General features: G+C 40.8%; 8 non-coding genes across 8 annotated transcripts; all 8 read left to right on the top strand.

Moving 5' to 3' along the window:
- The first annotated feature begins 594 nt into the window (after positions 1 to 594).
- On the top strand, positions 595 to 714 carry LOC113101710 (5S ribosomal RNA). The gene has a single exon (XR_003290335.1). It is a non-coding gene; the product is annotated as a 5S ribosomal RNA (ribosomal RNA).
- A 220-nt stretch (positions 715 to 934) lies between these two features.
- Positions 935 to 1,053, top strand: LOC113101681 (5S ribosomal RNA). Its single transcript, XR_003290307.1, has one exon. It is a non-coding gene; the product is annotated as a 5S ribosomal RNA (ribosomal RNA).
- A 510-nt stretch (positions 1,054 to 1,563) lies between these two features.
- LOC113101678 (5S ribosomal RNA) lies at positions 1,564 to 1,682 on the top strand. Its single transcript, XR_003290305.1, has one exon. It is a non-coding gene; the product is annotated as a 5S ribosomal RNA (ribosomal RNA).
- Positions 1,683 to 1,903: 221 nt separating this feature from the next.
- LOC113101687 (5S ribosomal RNA) lies at positions 1,904 to 2,022 on the top strand. The gene has a single exon (XR_003290313.1). It is a non-coding gene; the product is annotated as a 5S ribosomal RNA (ribosomal RNA).
- A 906-nt stretch (positions 2,023 to 2,928) lies between these two features.
- Positions 2,929 to 3,047, top strand: LOC113101704 (5S ribosomal RNA). Its single transcript, XR_003290329.1, has one exon. It is a non-coding gene; the product is annotated as a 5S ribosomal RNA (ribosomal RNA).
- Positions 3,048 to 3,432: 385 nt separating this feature from the next.
- On the top strand, positions 3,433 to 3,551 carry LOC113101693 (5S ribosomal RNA). Its single transcript, XR_003290319.1, has one exon. It is a non-coding gene; the product is annotated as a 5S ribosomal RNA (ribosomal RNA).
- A 768-nt stretch (positions 3,552 to 4,319) lies between these two features.
- On the top strand, positions 4,320 to 4,438 carry LOC113101701 (5S ribosomal RNA). The gene has a single exon (XR_003290326.1). It is a non-coding gene; the product is annotated as a 5S ribosomal RNA (ribosomal RNA).
- Positions 4,439 to 4,659: 221 nt separating this feature from the next.
- On the top strand, positions 4,660 to 4,778 carry LOC113101677 (5S ribosomal RNA). The gene has a single exon (XR_003290304.1). It is a non-coding gene; the product is annotated as a 5S ribosomal RNA (ribosomal RNA).
- Positions 4,779 to 5,000: the final 222 nt, after the last annotated feature.

Below are 5,000 nucleotides of genomic sequence, written 5' to 3'. Positions count from 1 at the left end.
TGCCAAAAAATAGAGTCAATGCCCGATCTCTGAATATTTGCAGCTTTGGGCGTGGTTAGTACATGGATGGGAGACTGCCTGGGAATACCAGGTGCTTTAATCTTTTTGGAAAATTTCACGAATTATATAATAATCTTTCATTAAAAAAAAAAAAAAAAAAAAAAATAGTCAATGCCCGATCTCTGAATCTTAGCAGGTTAAGGTCTGGTTAGTACTTTGATGAGAGACTGCCTAGGAATACCAGGTGCTTTAAGCTTTTGGGTTTTTCCTACTTTCCTACTAGAGTCAATGCCCGATCTCTGAATCTTAGCAGGTTTGGGCCTGGTAAGTACTTGGATGGGAGACCGCCTGGGAATACCAGGTGCTGTAAGCTTTTTGGACATTTTTCACTTAGTATATAATAATTTTGCCAAAAAATAGAGTCAATGCCCGATCTCTGAATCTTAGCAGGTTTAGGTCTGGTTAGTACTTTGATGAGAGACTTTCTAGGAATACCAGGTGCTTTAAGCTTTTGGGCTTTCTTTCCTACTTATATAATGTACTGGCGATAAGATTGGCTGCTCTTTAAATAGCCCTCTCTTTGCAGCAGACATCGCTTACCGCCATACCAACCTGGCTATGCCCGATCTCGTCTGATCTCGGAAGCTAAGCAGGTTTGGGCCTGGTTAGTACTTGGATGGGAGGACCGCCTGGGAATACCAGGTACTGTAAGCTTTTTGGACATTTTTCACTTAGTTTATAATAATTTGCCAAAAAATAGAGTCAATGCCCGATTTCTGAATCTTAGCAGGTTTAGGTCTGGTTAGTACTTTGATGAGAGACTGCCTAGGAATACCAGGTGCTTTAAGCTTTTGGGTTTTCTTTCCTACTTATATAATGTACTGGCGATAAGATTGGCTGGTCTTTAAATAGCCCTCTCATTGCAGCAGACTTCGCTTACGGCCATACCAACCTGGCTATGCCCGATCTCGTCTGATCTCGGAAGCTAAGCAGGTTTGGGCCTGGTTAGTACTTGGATGGGAGACCGCCTGGGAATACCAGGTGCTGTAAGCTTTTTTGGAAATTTTTCACTTAGTATATAATAATTTTGCCAAAAAAATAGAGTCAATGCCGGATCTCTGAATCTTAGCAGGTTTGGGCCTGGTTAGTACATGGATGGGAGACTGCCTGTTAATACCAGGTGCTGTAAGCTTTTTGGACATTTTTCACTTAGTATATAATAATTTTGCCAAAAAATAGAGTCAATGCCCGATCTCTGAATATTTGCAGCTTTGGGCGTGGTTAGTACATGGATGGGAGACTGCCTGGGAATACCAGGTGCTTTAATCTTTTTGGAAAATTTCACGAATTATATAATAATCTTTCATTAAAAAAAAAAAAAAAAAAAAAAAGAGTCAATGCCCGATCTCTGAATCTTAGCAGGTTAGGTCTGGTTAGTACTTTGATGAGAGACTGCCTAGGAATACCAGGTGCTTTAAGCTTTTGGGTTTCTTTCCTACTTATATAATGTACTGGCGATAGATTGGCTGGTCTTTAAATAGCCCTATCTTTGCAACAGACTTCGCTTACGGCCATACCAACCTGGCTATGCCCGATCTCGTCTGATCTCGGAAGCTAAGCAGGTTTGGGCCTGGTTAGTACTTGGATGGGAGACCGCCTGGGAATACCAGGTGCTGTAAGCTTTTTGGAAATTTTTCACTTAGTATATAATAATTTTGCCAAAAAATAGAGTCAATGCCGGATCTCTGAATCTTAGCAGGTTTAGGTCTGGTTAGTACTTTGATGAGAGACTGCCTAGGAATACCAGGTGCTTTAAGCTTTTGGGCTTTCTTTCCTACTTATATAATGTACTGGCGATAAGATTGGCTGCTCTTTAAATAGCCCTATCTTTGCAGCAGACTTCGCTTACGGCCATACCAACCTGGCTATGCCCGATCTCGTCTGATCTCGGAAGCTAAGCAGGTTTGGGCCTGGTTAGTACTTGGATGGGAGACCCCCTGGGAATACCAGGTGCTGTAAGCTATTTGGACATTTTTCACTTAGTTTATAATAATTTTGCCAAAAAATAGTCAATGCCCGATCTCTGAATCTTAGCAGGTTTAGGTCTGGTTAGTACTTTGATGAGAGACTGCCTAGGAATACCAGGTGCTTTAAGCTTTTGGTTTTTCTTTCCTACTTTCCTACTAGAGTCAATGCCCGATCTCTGAATCTTAGCAGGTTTGGGCCTGGTTAGTACTTAGATGGGAGACCGCCTGGGAATACCAGGTGCTGTAAGCTTTTTGGACATTTTTCACTTAGTATATAATAATTTTGCCAAAAAATAGAGTCAATGCCCGATCTCTGAATCTTAGCAGGTTTGGGCCTGGTTAGTACATGGATGGGAGACTGCCTGTTAATACCAGGTGCTGTAAGCTTTTTGGAAATTTTTCACTTAGTATATAATAATTTTGCCAAAAAATAGAGTCAATGCCGGATCTCTGAATCTTAGCAGGTTTGGGCCTGGTTAGTACATGGATGGGAGACTGCCTGTTAATACCAGGTGCTGTAAGCTTTTTGGACATTTTTCACTTAGTATATAATAATTTTGCCAAAAAATAGAGTCAATGCCCGATCTCTGAATATTTGCAGCTTTGGGCGTGGTTAGTACATGGATGGGAGACTGCCTGGGAATACCAGGTGCTTTAATCTTTTTGGAAAATTTCACGAATTATATAATAATCTTTCATTAAAAAAAAAAAAAAAAAAAAAAAAAAGAGTCAATGCCCGATCTCTGAATCTTAGCAGGTTTAGGTCTGGTTAGTACTTTGATGAGAGACTGCCTAGGAATACCAGGTGCTTTAAGCTTTTGGGTTTTCTTTCCTACTTATATAATGTACTGGCGATAAGATTGGCTGGTCTTTAAATAGCCCTCTCTTTGCAGCAGACTTCGCTTACGGCCATACCAACCTGGCTATGCCCGATCTCGTCTGATCTCCGAAGCTAAGCAGGTTTGGGCTTGGTTAGTACTTGGATGGGAGACCGCCTGGGAATATCAGGTGCTGTAAGCTTTTTGGACATTTTTCACTTAGTATATAATAATTTTGCCAAAAAATAGAGTCAATGCCTAATCTCTGAATATTAGCAGGTTTGGGCCTGGTTAGTACATGGATGGGAGACTGCCTGGGAATACCAGGTGCTTTAATCTTTTTGGAAAATTTCACGAATTATGTAATAATCTTTCATTAAAAAAAAAAAAAAAAAAAAAAAAAAAAAAAAAAGAGTCAATGCCCGATCTCTGAATCTTAGCAGGTTTAGGTCTGGTTAGTACTTTGATGAGAGACTTTCTAGGAATACCAGGTGCTTTAAGCTTTTGGGCTTTCTTTCCTACTTATATAATGTACTGGCGATAAGATTGGCTGCTCTTTAAATAGCCCTCTCTTTGCAGCAGACTTCGCTTACCGCCATACCAACCTGGCTATGCCCGATCTCGTCTGATCTCGGAAGCTAAGCAGGTTTGGGCCTGGTTAGTACTTGGATGGGAGACCGCCTGGGAATACCAGGTGCTGTAAGCTTTTTGGAAATTTTTCACTTAGTATATAATAATTTTGCCAAAAAATAGAGTCAATGCCGGATCTCTGAATCTTAGCAGGTTTGGGCCTGGTTAGTACATGGATGGGAGACTGCCTGTTAATACCAGGTGCTGTAAGCTTTTTGGACATTTTTCACTTAGTATATAATAATTTTGCCAAAAAATAGAGTCAATGCCCGATCTCTGAATATTTGCAGCTTTGGGCGTGGTTAGTACATGGATGGGAGACTGCCTGGGAATACCAGGTGCTTTAATCTTTTTGGAAAATTTCACGAATTATATAATAATCTTTCATTAAAAAAAAAAAAAAAAAAAAAAAAAATAGTCAATGCCCGATCTCTGAATCTTAGCAGGTTAAGGTCTGGTTAGTACTTTGATGAGAGACTGCCTAGGAATACCAGGTGCTTTAAGCTTTTGGGTTTTTCCTACTTTCCTACTAGAGTCAATGCCCGATCTCTGAATCTTAGCAGGTTTGGGCCTGGTTAGTACTTGGATGGGAGACCGCCTGGGAATACCAGGTGCTGTAAGCTTTTTGGACATTTTTCACTTAGTATATAATAATTTTGCCAAAAAATAGAGTCAATGCCCGATCTCTGAATCTTAGCAGGTTTAGGTCTGGTTAGTACTTTGATGAGAGACTTTCTAGGAATACCAGGTGCTTTAAGCTTTTGGGCTTTCTTTCCTACTTATATAATGTACTGGCGATAAGATTGGCTGCTCTTTAAATAGCCCTCTCTTTGCAGCAGACTTCGCTTACCGCCATACCAACCTGGCTATGCCCGATCTCGTCTGATCTCGGAAGCTAAGCAGGTTTGGGCCTGGTTAGTACTTGGATGGGAGACCGCCTGGGAATACCAGGTACTGTAAGCTTTTTGGACATTTTTCACTTAGTTTATAATAATTTTGCCAAAAAATAGAGTCAATGCCCGATTTCTGAATCTTAGCAGGTTTAGGTCTGGTTAGTACTTTGATGAGAGACTGCCTAGGAATACCAGGTGCTTTAAGCTTTTGGGTTTTCTTTCCTACTTATATAATGTACTGGCGATAAGATTGGCTGGTCTTTAAATAGCCCTCTCATTGCAGCAGACTTCGCTTACGGCCATACCAACCTGGCTATGCCCGATCTCGTCTGATCTCGGAAGCTAAGCAGGTTTGGGCCTGGTTAGTACTTGGATGGGAGACCGCCTGGGAATACCAGGTGCTGTAAGCTTTTTGGAAATTTTTCACTTAGTATATAATAATTTTGCCAAAAAATAGAGTCAATGCCGGATCTCTGAATCTTAGCAGGTTTGGGCCTGGTTAGTACATGGATGGGAGACTGCCTGTTAATACCAGGTGCTGTAAGCTTTTTGGACATTTTTCACTTAGTATATAATAATTTTGCCAAAAAATAGAGTCAATGCCCGATCTCTGAATATTTGCAGCTTTGGGC

This window comes from Carassius auratus, unplaced genomic scaffold (genome assembly GCF_003368295.1).
Source record: "Carassius auratus strain Wakin unplaced genomic scaffold, ASM336829v1 scaf_tig00217631, whole genome shotgun sequence".
In the NCBI taxonomy this organism is placed as follows: Eukaryota; Metazoa; Chordata; class Actinopteri; order Cypriniformes; family Cyprinidae; genus Carassius; species Carassius auratus.
This window is presented reverse-complemented; position numbering and strand designations above follow the sequence as displayed.